The sequence below is a fragment of the Bos indicus x Bos taurus genome, chromosome 21 (assembly GCF_003369695.1).
Source record: "Bos indicus x Bos taurus breed Angus x Brahman F1 hybrid chromosome 21, Bos_hybrid_MaternalHap_v2.0, whole genome shotgun sequence".
Taxonomy (NCBI): Eukaryota; Metazoa; Chordata; class Mammalia; order Artiodactyla; family Bovidae; genus Bos; species Bos indicus x Bos taurus.
In genome coordinates, this window is record NC_040096.1 from 67958249 (window position 1) to 67973084 (window position 14836).

The window sequence follows — 14836 nt, forward strand, 5'->3', positions numbered from 1 at the left end:
CTTTATTAAGACATGCCAGTACACTGAGTGTAACCCACCTGAAGTTATTTTCTTTTCTAATCTTGGAGTAGTACTAACAAGAAGAGAGGGAGTATAGAGTCATGGATGGGAAAATGGTGAAGCCAGGCTACATAGATTCGAGTTTAGGCTTCAACCTAGCCTAGCTTTGTGACACGTCACCTCCCTGGATCTTCATTTCCCTGTTTTTAAAATGGAAATAATAACCTTATCTCTAGGGCTGTGGTGAGAATTAAATAAGTTAACATTTTAAAGCCCTTAGAAGAGCTGAGTGTAGTTCCTAGCATATGCTAAGGACTGAGTGTTATTATTGTGTATCCTGTTTAATATTGATTTTGAGGGGGAGTAGGAGATTTTCTTTTTTTTTTTTGGAGTGTAGTTGATTTACAGTATTGTTTTAGTTGCAGTGTACAGCAAAGTGAATCATTTATATATATATATATATAAATATAAATATATATATATGTATATTCTCTCTCTCTCTCTTTCTTTTAAATTCTTTTCCCAGAGATATTTTTGTTTGTTTGTTTAATTTTACCCTCACAAGAAGTAGGTAAAGCTTAAGAATTGAATTGTGGGTTCTGACTTGGGTCTCATAGGACCTATGTGCTGTAGACTACTTCTGATAATGGCTTAAATTTGCGTGTTTAGTATAACGTACTGGAGTAGTTTGCTCAAGCTGCTATAATAAAATACTGTAGACGGGGTGGCTTTTGCAAATTGTTTATTTCACACTGTTCTGGAGGCTGGGAAGTCCAAAATCAGGGTTGCCGGCACGGCTGGGTTCTGGTGAGAGCTTGCTTTTTGGATTGCAGAGAGCTGCCATCTCACTGTGTCTTCACAGCAAAGTGGGGGGAAGGTGTGTGAGCATGTGTGCATGCTCTCTGATGTCTCTGCTTAAAAGGGCACTAATCCCATCATAAGGAAACACCCTCATGACCTCATCTAAACCAACGTAATTCCTGGATGCCCCGTCTCCGCATATCACACTGTGGAGCAGTTTCATGAGGTAGGCTCTGTTATTCAGGAGAGAGAGGCCAGGAGGTAAAGTGACCTGCCCAGAGTCCCCTCGCTGATAGATGTGCGAGCAGTCATTTTATGGTGGATGTAGTCAGCGTGGAGTTGAACTCTCGTGAACTCTAAGTGAAAGCGTGTTTAGCACAGTTTAGATAACAGAGCACTTGCTGTAGGCAGTGTCCTTGGGTCCTTCACTGGATAGGATTGCATTGTCGGTAGATGCTAGAGGGGCTTCCTGTGTCCTCACATGCAGAGGCTTTTTCACACTCACTAGCCTGATGGGCATCTTCCTCTTCATACTCTGTTAGGTGAGTATTACTGCCGTCTTGATTTTCCATTGAGGAGACAGACTAAAAAGTTATTCTAGTCAAGCTGTCCAGTTCGTAGGTGATAGAGCAAAGATGTAGATCTTAGTCCAGCTCCAGAGGATGGACTCATTGCATTTCCTTACGCTGCTGCTAAGTCACTTCAGTCGTGTCCGACTCTGTGTGACCCCATAGACGGCAGCCCACCAGGCTCCCCCGTCCCTGGGATTCTCCAGGCAAGGACACTGGAGTGGGTTGCCATTTCCTTCTCCAATGCAGGAAAGTGAAAAGTGAAAGTGAAGTCACTCAGTCGTGTCTGACTCTCAGGGATGCCATGGACTGCAGCCTTCAGGCACCTCTGTTCATGGGATTTTCCAGGCAAGAGTACTGGAGTGGGTTGCCACTGCCTTCTCCTTACGCTACCCTCCTGTGATTAAATCTCGCTTGTTGAGGTGGGAACTAACTTGAGACTTCTCTGTAGTGGTGGTGAAGAAGTTAGTTAATAATTTCAAGTTTGAAGAAATATTTCAAGTACGTAAGAAAAGAAAGCCTTGTTCCCCACCTCCCCGTCTGAACTTTGCATAAGTCATGTCTTAATGCAAATTTGTTTACTTACTCCTTCACTTAACAAGCACTTATTAGTAAATACCTGCTGTGTGCCAGGCATTATTCAAGTACTGATGATAAACATTGAACCAAATGAAGTTCTGGCTTTCATGGACTTGACATCATAGTGGGGGAGTAGCAGTGAACAGATACATGGTGTCCCGTCATGTCAGTGCCATAAAGAAAAACAGAGCAAGATGTATGAACTGTATTTTCTTATTTTTTATATTCTCGATGCTCTGTCTGATCTGGGAGAGAGTATTCCCAGAATTTGCTAGTTTCTGGAAATAGAAAACTGCTCCCCTGTGAGGACTGTTCAGGTGCAGACCAAGCAGCACAGAGCCTGTGCTCCGACCACGCCTTCTGCTTGCTCTTAAACTCCAGGAGGCAGCTACTTCTCTGCCCTGCAGGTACTGGGCACCTAACAACTATACTTATACCTGAGATCTGCTGAAATTATCCAAAGGAACCAGTCCGCAGCCTGCTCGCCCTGCCTGGACTTGCCTTTCCTGTGGAAACCAGGATAAAAACTTGCCCATGCTTTCCCCTTGCTCTTTCTGCCTCCTGACCCGTCTTGGTGCTCCCTCACAAGGCCCTGGATGGCACTGTGTGCCCCCTTTTGGGAACTCTAAGTAACCATCCTTTTAGTGGTAGTCTTCTCGTAGCCTCTTGGCTCACCATACCTGAGTAATAACTTATGCTTTAAAGTGCAGGGTGAGGAGATAGTGTTGCGAGGAATGTGTAGGGGTGTCCTCTTAGCAATTCATTTGAGAAACTTTATTGTTCTTCTGAACCAAGCCTTGCGATAAGAAGTCAGACAAGTGCAGTGGACTCTGGGTGAACCTGTGTGGTTTGCAGTAAAATTTTACCTAGGCCTTGAGGATCTAAATATTTTTCAGTAAGTAATGAAGCATGGAAAGACATTTTCAGTCCTCATTGCAATGTTGACATGGAGGTCCTCATTGAGCATTCGTGGAGGATTGCACAGACAATTTGAGGAGCAGCAGCAGCAATGGGCGGCAGAGGCCTGCAAGTATGCAGGGCCCTGTAAGGCCCTGAGCCAGAGGATGTGTCAGGGCGAACGGGGAGCCTCAAATGCCCCGGCTCTTTAAGGAACACTCATCTGTGTGTAGTAAACTTTTTGGTGGTTCCCTAACCTTCCCCTGGCCTCTTCTGACTGAGATTGTGTTATTTTGGAAATAGTCTTGGGACTTAACTGGTGGTCTAGTGGTTAAGAATCCACCTTGCAATACAGGGGATGCAGGTTTGATCCGTGGTCAGAGAACTAAGATCCCACATGCTGCGGAGCACCTAAACCTACGTCCCACAACTACTGAACCTGGAGTGCCACAACTAGAGAGTCCATGTGCCGCAACAGAAGATCCCGCAGCCACAACTAAGACTCAACACAGCCAAATACATTTTTTTTAAGAAAATAGTCTTCTTGATCACCATACTGTGACATCAATATAAGCAGTCCGTCGTCTCTTTCTTAAACTGGAACCGCTTAGTTAAAAACAAGAACTATGTAAATTAATGAAATAATTGATTTTTTTCCCCTTAGTATATGTTTGTGATAGCTGGTTAGCCAGCTTTAGAGTTTCCGTGGTGGCTCAGTGGTGAAGAATCTGCCTGCAATGCAGGGGACCTGGGTGGGGAAGATCCCCTGGAGCAGGGCATGGCATCCCACTGCAGTATTCTTGCCTGAAGAATCCCATAGACAGAGGACCCTGGCGGGCTACAGTCCATAGGGTTGCAAAGAGTTGGACATGACTGAAGCAAGCGACTTAGCACTTCTCCAGCTTTAAACACATAGAGAGATGGAGGCGATCTTCTTCCTGTGCCTCTCTGCTCCAGTGTTGATGACTCCAGTTAATGACCAGATTTTTTTCTTTTCTAGTTGAACATCTGTCGTCTAGAAACATGTACAACACTGTTCTCCATTCTTTCATATGGAGCTGTGGTGAATATGGCAATCCGAAAAGAAAAAACCCAAACCCTACTAATGCAGTATAACCACCTATTTTGAGTCTTATTGGTCCAATCTACAGAGTATACACTGAGCCTCTTGGGCCAACTACAGGACTTGCCTTCAACACAGGGCTAATTTATTTCATATCTGTATTTGATTCTTTTTCTTATCTGAATTTATCTGATTTTTGCTAAAAACCATTTAATTGGTAATCCCAGTCTGCTGGGGGTATTTCTAAAAAATGAGTGTTTTGTATTACCTGTCACTTCTAGTCTGGTGCTCTGTGCTTTGGACAAGGATGTGTTTGTCTAATTAAAGATCTGACAGGGCAGAGACAGAGCCCTCAATGGAGAATCCATGTTTTAGTTGATCTTGCTGACCCAGGAAAAACATTTTTTCAGTAAGATTCAAGCACCATTCCTTTTTTTTTTTTTACTTTTTATTTATTTTTTTAAATTTTATTTTATTTTTAAACTTTACATAATTGTATTAGTTTTGCCAAATATCAAAATGAATCCGCCACTTAAATCCAGACTATTAGAAAAGGAAATCCCTGTGTTTAAAAAATATTGATCAAAATTACAGAAGAAAAAGAAGAATGAACCTTAAATTCAAGTATGTGCAAGTTATGAGAATTCCCTGGTGTTCCGTTGGTTGGAACTCTGCCCTTCCACTGCAGGGGGCATGGGTTCAATCCCTGGTCAGGGAACTGACATCCTGAGTGACAGCACAGTTCAGTTCAGTCAGTCAGTCGTGTCTGACTCTTTGTGAACCCATGCAGCACACAAGGCTTCCCTGTCTATCAACCACCCCTGGACCTTGCTCAATCTCATGTCCATCAAGTCTGTGATGCCATCCAACCATCTCATCCTCTGTCCCCTTCTCTTGCCTTCAGTCTTCTCCAGGATCAGGATCTTTTCCAGTGAGTCAGTTCTTCATATCAGGTGGCCGAAGTATTGGAGCTTCAGCTTCAGCATCAGTCCTTCCAATGAATAATCAGGACTGATTTCCTTTAGGACTGACTGGTTTGATCTTGCAGTCCAAGGGTCTCTCAATCTTCAACACCACAGTTCGAAAGCATCAATTCTTCAGCGTTCAGCTTTCTTTATGACAACACAGTGCAACCAAAAAAAAGTGTGCATAAGATACATACCAGTTTACTGAATGATTATTGACATATTGACTATAGATTCCTTTTATCACGGTCTTTCTGGGAAATTCTGCTTACACCCACTCAAGTCTGTTTTCTTAAGTCGGTTTTTTTTTTTTTTTTTTTTAAGCTACTGTAATGCTTAGAGGTCTGTAAGTGACTTTTTCTTGGCATCCCAGGAAATCTTAGTTGTGGGACAAACCAAAGAACTGTATATTTGGAAGCAGAACTGGTTCATGCTTTTCATATGGTCTACAATGTAATTTACTTTTACTGTTAACCACACTAGGTTATTTGGAGTACCTTTGCTTCAGTCTCAGGCCAATCTTTTTTAACCCTTGCTGTGCATTAGAATCATCTCTCATGGAAGCCTCTGGCTCAACGGGTAAAGAATCTGCCTGCCATGCAGGAGACACAGGAGATGTGGTTTCGACCCCTGGGTCGGAAAGATCCCCTGAAGGAGGGCATGGTGACCCACTTCAGTGTTCTTGCCTGGAAAATCCCATGGACAAAGTAGCCTGGCGGGCTACAGTTCATGGGGTCACAACGAGTCTGATATGACTGGGTGACTGAACACACAGTGGAGTTTTAGAGGAAAAAAAAAAAAAGGCCCATGTTTTCTTCAGAATACTCCACCCCCTGGAGGTGCCGACTGGTTGGGTCTGGGGTGAGGCAGAGGGATCCGGGTGCACATCTCAGATGAGAGTGGGTCCCGGACTTCTTTGGTTCCCTGCAGGGTTCTTAATTTCTCTCTTCTTTCTGAGGCTGCCCTTTGTTAAAGGTGACCCCTTCCTCCAGTGGTTTTAAGTCTTGTAGGCTGGTGCCACTACCAGTACTGAATATCTCCTTCTCTCAAACTCTTCCTAACCAGATTTCTGGATTTCTTTACTTTTCCTTGCCCATCTGGTGAAGCCCAGGTCATTTTTGGAATCTTTTTCATCAAGCAGCTCTGTTCATCTTTTCCTTTGTCAGTAGCTTCCTCTTTCCATATTGACTTGTAGAGGCTAAGTAGCTCAGGCCACTAACGAAAAGAGTTGTTAGAGTCCTGGGTTTTTTTAAATTCATTTTTAAAAATTGAAGTATAGTTACTTATGTATATTATATAAGTTAAAGGTGTACAATAAGCAATACACAGGTTTTAAAGTTTATATTCCCTTTACAGTTGTTGTAAAATATTGGTTGTAGTCCCTGTGTTGTACAGTGACCCTTGTAGCTTACTTTATGCCTAATAGTTTGTGCCTCTTACTCCCCTCCCCCTGTACTGCCCCTCCTCACTCCCCTCCTGCCATGGTAACCACTAGTTTGTACAGTGAGTCTGCTTCTGTTATAGTCACACTTTGTTGTATTTTTAAGATTCCACATTTGAGTGATATACAGTATTTGTCTTTGACTTTTCTTAACTAGCATAATGCCCTCCAGGTCCATTCATGATACTGTGATGGCAAAGTTTCATTCATTTTATGGCTGAGTAGTATTCTATATATACACACACACCACATCGTTATCCATTCATCTGTTGATGGAGATTTGGGTTGCCGCCATATCTTGACAGATGTAAATAATGCTGTTGTCAACATTGGAGTGCATGTATCTTTTTGAATTAATGTTTTGGGGTTTTTTTAAATACGTACCCAGTGATGGAATTGGTTGTATATAGTTCTATTTTTAGTTTTTTGAGAAACTCTGTAGTTTTCCATAATGGCTGTATCAGTTTACATTCCCATCAATAGTGTGTGAAGGTTCTCTTTTCTCCACATCCTGACCAACACTGATCTTTGTGTTGTTTTTGATAGTAACCATTCTGACAGATATGAGGTAATATTCATTGTGGTTTTGATTTGCATTTCCTTGATGATAAGTGATATTGAGCATCTTTTCATGTGCCTTTTGGCTGTCTGCATTTCCTCTTTGGGAAAATATCTGTTCAGTTCTTCTGCCCATTTTTAAATTGAGTTTGTGTTTTTTGATGTTGTGTAATATGTGCTGTTCATATATGTTGGATATTAGTTCTTGATTGGTCATATCATTAGCAGATATTTTCTCCCATTCAGGAGGTTGCCTTTTCATTTCGTCAGTAGTTGCCTTTGCTGTGTAAAAGCTTTTAGGTTTAATTAGGTCACATTTGTTTATTTTTGCTTTTGTTTCCTTTACTTTAGGAGAAGTTCCAAAAAATATTGCTGTGATTTACATCAGAGTGTTCTGCCTATATTTTTCTCTAGGAGGTTTATAGTATCCAGTCTTACATTTAGGTCTTTAACCCATTTTGAATTTATTTTTGTATATAGTTTTAGAGAATGTTCTGATTTCATTCTTTTACCTGTAGCTGTCTAGTTTTCCCAGTACTAGTTATCAAAGAGACTGCCTTTTCTCTATTGTATATTCTTGCCTTGTTTGTCATACATTAATTGACTATAAGTGTGTGGGTTTATTTTGGGCTCTCTGTCTTGTTCCATTTATCTATGTTTATTTTTGTGCCAGTGCAATACTGCTTTGATGACTATAGCTTTGTAATATAGTCTGAAGTCAAGGAGTGTGATTCCTCCAACTCTGTTCTTTCTCAAGATTGTTTTGGCTATATGAGGTCTTTTGTATTTCCATGCAAATTTTAAAATTATTTTTTCTATTCTTTGAAAAACACCATTGGTATTTTAATAGAGATTTCATTGAATCTGTAGATTGCCTTGGTCATTATGGACATTTTAACAATATTGATTCCTTAGAGCACTCCATCTGAAAGCAGCAGAATACACATTCTCTTCAAGTGTACACAGGACATTTTCTAGAATAGATCACATGCTGGGCAACAAAACAAGCCTTGGCAAATTTAGGAATGCAGATCACATCAAATGCCTTTTCTGACTGCAACACTGTGAGACTAGAAGTCAACTACAAGAACAAAAAAACTACAAAAAACACAAAACACATGGAGGCTGAACAACGTGGATCACTAACCCAGTGGATCACTGAAGAAATCAGATAGGAAATTTAAAAAAATACCTAGAGCCCTGACTATTATTTACAGTCCAGGATCTGCATTTGGATCAGTGTAACGAATCAGATAGAGGATACTGCTGCTGCTGCTGCTAAGGCACGTCAGTCGTGTCCGACTCTGTGTGACCCCAGAGACGGCAGCCCACCAGGCTCCTCCGCCCATGGGATTTTCCAGGCAAGAGTACTAGAGTGGGGTGCCATTGCCTTCTCCGATAGAGGATACAGACTTTTACACATAGAATGTGGTAAATGGAATCTAAGACAAACCCTTCTTCATCTTATGTATTTAAAATACTGAGAATTAAAATATATGTATATTGTTAGATTTCAAAAGTGGTGAAATAGAAGTGAAAGAAAATATAGCTTCAGTGTTGCTGGTGCTTTAGAGGGAAAATTTCAGTTTATTGCCTGACTTATTTTCACTTTGGTAGGAGGCTTAGAGTAGATTTTGAATTGAGGATATTAGAATTTATTTTTAATTATACCAGTGGTTCATTGTGCTATTTAGAAAAGTCACTGAAAAACCAAGTATGTTAACACATTATTGATTGGGGATATACTAATATGTCTTTTGTTACCTGAAGGTTATTGACTGGAGACGTATCAGCGCGTTTTTAGAGAATGGTACAGTTAGCATCACCGTGAGAATGCTGTTAGAGCTTAAAATTATCAGGGGTTCACTGTACGACTTACAATTGTCGTCGTCGTTCATGTTTTGCTCTGTTAGGTTTTTCAACCAAAGTGTATATTATAAACAGAAAATTTCCAAAAATGATGCATCATGATATTTTGAGCATAGAAGAATTTTTCAGTTTTATGCAGATACTTTCTCTGATTGTCCGAGCAAAATACATATTAGTGTCTCAGAACATGGTAGTTCTTCAGAATATAGTTCCGATTCAGACAGTGTGAATGTTACACCAACAAAAAGAAAAACCTTAGTGATAGATTCTGATCCAGAAAGTGAAAATGAAACTCATGGTGCTAGAGAATGCTCCTTTGCTTCAGTGAAAGAGGCAGAAGATATTTCACAAAAATTGGAAGACTTAACAGGTGTGTCAGGTATAACTGTTGGATGTAGTGACCTGCAGTGCTGATGAAATAACAGAATTAATTTTTAGCTGACCAAAATAAACATCACCGGCCATATGCATTAGTTTCTACAAAAATCCCCTGGTCAGTAATGAGTTAAAGGGGTCAGACTGGAGCCCAGCATGGAGAAATTCAGTTTGCAAAAAATTGAAAATAGGTTTAAAAACTAGACCTTTGGGAAAGAATCCTGGCAATAACAGCTAGAATCACAGCCGCGTGTTGCTTACTGTGTGCCGGGCACTGTTCCAAGATCTCTGCCTGTCAGATCCTTTATCCTGGGAGTACCAGAGGCCTAGGAGGTCCACCCACCTTGGTTCAGTCAGTCAGTGAGTGGCAGAGGCCTAGGTGGGGCCAGATAGTGTGCTCCAGAGGCCAGATTCTCAATGACTGTGAACGGTCTGCATCATTCATTGCCTGTTGTCACAGCAGCCCTGTGACATCGTTATTTTTATCTGTAGTTTACAAATGAGCAGTTCAAGTAATGTCACATCCTTGTCAAATTTTTGTCTGATTTTTCAGTTCTTGCCCATCTGGTAGATATAAAACTATGTCACTGTGGTTTTAATTTGTATTTCCATGATTACTGATGAGTGTTACATCTTTCATATTTGTATTGGCTTTTGTTTCTTCTGTAAATTGCCTGTTGAAGTCTTCTGTTCAGTTTGTATTGGATTCTTTTTCTTAATCATTTTAGAGACTATATATTCTGGATACTAACATGTGACAGACATGTAGCTTCTTCTGTTTGATGGTATGTATTTTCATTCTCTGGACATTGTCTTTTGATGAACAGCAGAGATTCTTAATTTTAACACACCTGAATTTATCAGTCTTTTCTTTTATGGTTTGTACATTTATGTCTTTAACAAATTCTTCCCTGCCTCGGGCCATAAGGATAGTTTTCTCTCTTGTCTTTAAGTTTTATACTCTTGAATCTACCTTGAAGTTGTGCATATTGTGAAGTAGGAATCTTAATTTCATGTTTTTTTTTTCACGTGTTATATCTTACTGTCTAGGCTCTCCTTTCTCAACTGATCTGCAGCAGTTTTCATTCATACCTGTACACACACACTTTGTTCTTTGAAGTGGTTTTCCTGGTTCATTGCACAATTGCTATTTTAAAGACATTTATTTTACATTTATTTTTGCATTTAAAATTTTTATTTTCAATAGTACAAGGGCAGATGATAAATAGAATCCCAAAATAGGTGACAGGTAAAAAATCTGAGCTAAAAGTAGAAACACAAGAGTAACAAAGGAGGCTTAATCTCTCTCAGGCTATGTATAGCACATTAAGTAGAGAGAAAAAGATACAGATCTTTATATACAGCTCCTCCACTAGCCCATATTGCAGACTTGCGCATTTTTAATTTAAATTATTTGGTCACAGCTTGTGGCATGCGGGATCTTAGTTCCCTGACCAGAGATGGAGCTTGTGCCCCATGCAGTGTAAGCAGAGAGCCTTAACCAATTGACCAGGGAAGTCCCACAAATTTGTGAATTTTTTTTTTTTAAAGCATCCCTTTCTTAGGATACATTACTGCTGTGTGCCAGGAAATTATTGTGATAACTATTCAAAACTGTGATGACTGCAAGCAAAATGATTTCCTCAGGATTGGGCACTTGTGCAGCTGCTGCTGCTAAGTCACTTCAGTCATGTCCAACTCTGTGCAACCCCATAGATGGCAGCCCACTAGGCTCCTCTGTCCCTGGGATTCTCCAAGCAAGAACACTGGAGTGGGTTGCCATTTCCTTCTCCAATGCATGAAAGTGAAAAGTGAAGTCACTCAGTCGTGCCCAACTCTTAGTGACCCCATGGACTGGAGCCTACCAGGCTCCTCCATCCATGGGATTTTCCAAGCAAGAGTACTGGAGTTGGGTGCCATTGCCTTCTCCGACTTGTGCAGCTAGCTATAAGCAATGGTCCAGTTAATACAATTAATAAGCCTAAGTAAGAGATATTTCCAGGCTGCATTTTCTGAACAAGCAGTAAAAACAGAAACAAACAAAAAGTACAAACGAATGGAGCTTAAAGCACTCACAGAACTCCTGGGGTCTAAGAGAAAAAGCAAATCAAAATTGCAGTGTATCTAGAAAGTAACACTGTGTATCAGCACCTATAGAATACTGTTTTTGTTGCTCATGAAAATTTGAAACCTTAAACATATTATTAACAAAAAATGACAGTACATTGAATACGTAGTAAGTTAGAAGAAGGAACAGAATAAATCTCAGGAACTAAGAATAATGTAAGGAACTAATAATGGACTTCCCAGGTGGCACAGTGGTTAAGAATCCGCCTGCCAGTACAGGAAGACACAGAGTCCTGAGTTTGATTCCTGGGTTGGGCAGATCCCCTGGAGAAGGAAATGGCAACCTGCTCCAGTATTCTTGATTGAAAAATTCAATGGACAGAGGAACCTGGCAGTCTACAGTTCATGGGGTTGCAAAGAGTCAGACATGACTCAATACCTGGAGTTCACTGTGGCTCAGATCGTGAAGTCCTTATTTCAAAATTCAGGCTTAAATTGAAGAAAGTAGGGGAAATCACTAGGCCATTCAGATATGACCTAAATCAAATCCCTTAAGATTATATAGTGGAGGTGATGAATAAATACAAGGGATTAGATCTGGTAGCCAGAGTGCCTGAAGAACCATGGACGGAGGATTGAAACATTGTACAGGAGGCGGTCACCAAAACAATCCTGAAGAGAAAGAAATGGGAGAATGCAAAGTGGTTGTGTGAGGAGGCCTTACAAATAGCTGAGAAAGGAAGGGAAGCGGAAGACATAGAAGAAAGGGAAAAATATACCCAACTGAAAGCAGAGTTCCAGAGAATAGCAAGGAGAAGGCCTTCTTTAGTGAACAATGCAAAGAAGTAGAGGGGAAAAGTAGAATGGGAAAGACTTTCTCTTCAAGAAAATTGGAGGGACTTCTCTGGTGGTCCAGGGGTTAAGAATCTGCCTTGCAATGCGGGGGATGCGAGTTCAGTCCCTGGCTAGGGATTGAACTAAGATCCCACACGCCATGGGGCAACTGAGTCCCTGGACCACAACTAGAGATCCTGCATGCTGCAACAAAGACCTGCCACAGCCAAATAAGTAAAATATATAAAAGAAAAGAAAATTGGAGATACCAAGGGAGCATTTCATGCTAGGATGGGCATGATAAAGGACAGAAGCGGTAAAGACCTAACAGAAGCAGAAGATACTGATAAGAGGTGGCGAGAATACACGGAAATACGATACCAAAAAAAGGTCTTAATCACCCAGATAACCACAACAGCTGTCAAAATGTATCAGAAACAGGGAAGAAAGCTGTAGTTCAATCTCATAACATCCGTTCAAAAATTGGGAATTAACATAGCATATAGGCCATCCAGTTAAACATTTATCTTTGCTTGTTCCTCCCACTCACTAAATAGTAGTAAAAAAATTAAAAAGGAATGTCAAAAATAGAGAAGACTAGCAGACAAAGAATTAAACCAACTTTGCCAGACGGAAAACAGATGGGTGAATGGTGCATGTGTGTGTGTATACACATTATTGTATGGTTTTTTTCACATAATAGATTTTGTATATCATAGTGAGCTGAAACCAAGTCCCCAAAGGAAGCAGCTAGGGGTAGGAATAGGTAGGCTGGTCCAGCAAGAATCATGCTGAACCATGCTACAGAATTCAGGAAGTTTAAGAGTGAGTTCTCTTGGGTCCTTTTGTGGGTGGAGGTACAAGTAGAACTGAAAACAGGATTGGCTGAAAATCTGTAATTGGACCTTATATCACCTTAAGGCAGCCCACCCTTCTCTCCCCCAGTAGAAATTGGGCAGATTGTTTTCTGAAGAGGTTCAGTCAAAGAGCATTTAGACTTGGGGTCCCCCATACTAAAAACCGGAGAAGGCAATGGCACCCCACTCCAGTACTCTTGCCTGGAAAATCCCATGGACGGAGGAGCCTGGTGGGCTGCCGTCTATGGGGTCGAACAGAGTCCGTGGGGTTGCGAAGAGTCGGATACGACTGAGCGAGTTCACTTTCACTTTTCACTTTCATGCATTGGAGAAGGAAATGGCAACCCACTCCAGTGTTCTTGCCTGGAGAATCCCAGGGACGGGGGAGCCTGGTGGGCTGCCGTCTATGGGGTTGCACAGAGTTGGACACGACTGAAGTGACTTAGCATAGCATACTAAAAACAGGGGCCCGCTGAGTGATGGACGTCTCCCGTCTCTTTGCTTGCTCCCCAGAACTCTCTTAGCCCTTCATGCTGCCTAATAGGAGAGTGGAGGATTCTTCTCCAGGAGAATTGAGCTAAATGAAAATACAGCTAGAGACATTTAATGTCTTTCAGTGAATCTACTTAATCTCTGCCTGGTCATCCTCTGGTCCAGCTCTTATATAACATTCAGTCCAGTGTTTTGGTGCCTCTCTTAAATATGGGCAGACAGCCAAGGATTTCCAGATATTTGAGGATAACCTGAAGCAAATAGGAATAAGAGAAAGGAACACTGAAGAGGAAACTCAACTACTTTAGAAACACACACACACACTGCAATTGGTGTTTTCAAAGAGCTTAAAAAGAGGGAGACAGTGCAACAACCACCATTGCATTCATGAGAGAAGAACGTGGCACACTGAGGACGCACTCTTGGGGAGAGGCGAGTTCATGGTATTGGAAAGAAATTCAGTAAAGGGGTTACAAAATAAAGGCAACAAAGGCTCTCAGTTCATAGAGATGAAAATTAAGATACCACATAAAACTGAAGTGCCTATCTAGGAGGTCTAGTTTCTGATGAAGAGGAGTTGTAAGAAGAACTGGGGATAGGAGGGAAGATTATCAAAGACTAACATGTGACTTCCCAGAACTGTAGGACCTGAATTTCCAGATTGAAAGGCTTGGTGCCAATGCAGTAAAGGACAAAAGATCTACAGTGCGTCTGGACTGAATGCTAATGTACCACAGAGACTGAGTCTGTGGTACATTAAAACATATATACGTCAAAATTAGAAGAAAGAGGGGGAAGATAGGTCATAAAGAATTGTAACAGAATGTCATCATACCAGTCCATATCACTGTAAACGGGAAGAAAATGGATCAAAGCCTTTAAAATTCTGAGAGAACTGAATATTCCTGTGTAAAAGAATGAAACTGGACCCCTGTTTTACACCACTCACAAAAATTAACTCAAAATGGATTAAAGATTTAAGTGGAAGATCTGAAAACAAAGTTCATGGAAGAAAGCAGAGGGGAAAAGCTCCTTGACATTGTTCTTAGCAGTGATTTTTTTATGTGACACTAAAAGCACAAGCACAAAAAGTGGGTCTACAGAACTTGCGCACAGCCAAAAAAAAGCGATCAGCAAAGTGAAAAGGCAGCCTGCAAAAGGGAAGAAGAGGAACGCTTAAAACCCAACAGCAGATAAGACCCTAAAGAATCCAAGTTAAAAAACAACAAAGAATCTAAATAGGAATTTTTCCAAAGAAGACATTCGGATAACCAACAAGTACATGAAGAGGTGTTTAACATCACTAACTATCAGGGGAGTGCAAACTGAAACCACAGTGAGATACATCACCTCACACCTGTTAGAATGGCTATCAAAAGAGTGTAGAGAAATGGGAAATGTGTACTGTTGGTCAGAATCTAAACAACTACTGTGGAAAACAGTGTGGAGGTTCCTCAAAAAATTAAAAA

General features: G+C 40.9%; 1 protein-coding gene across 10 annotated transcripts in view; it reads left to right on the forward strand.

Annotated features, from left to right (window-relative positions):
- The window catches only part of MARK3 (microtubule affinity regulating kinase 3), a 116911-nt gene that overhangs the window by 46500 nt on the left and 55575 nt on the right, over window positions 1-14836 (forward strand). The gene's annotated exons all lie outside the window — the stretch shown is intronic.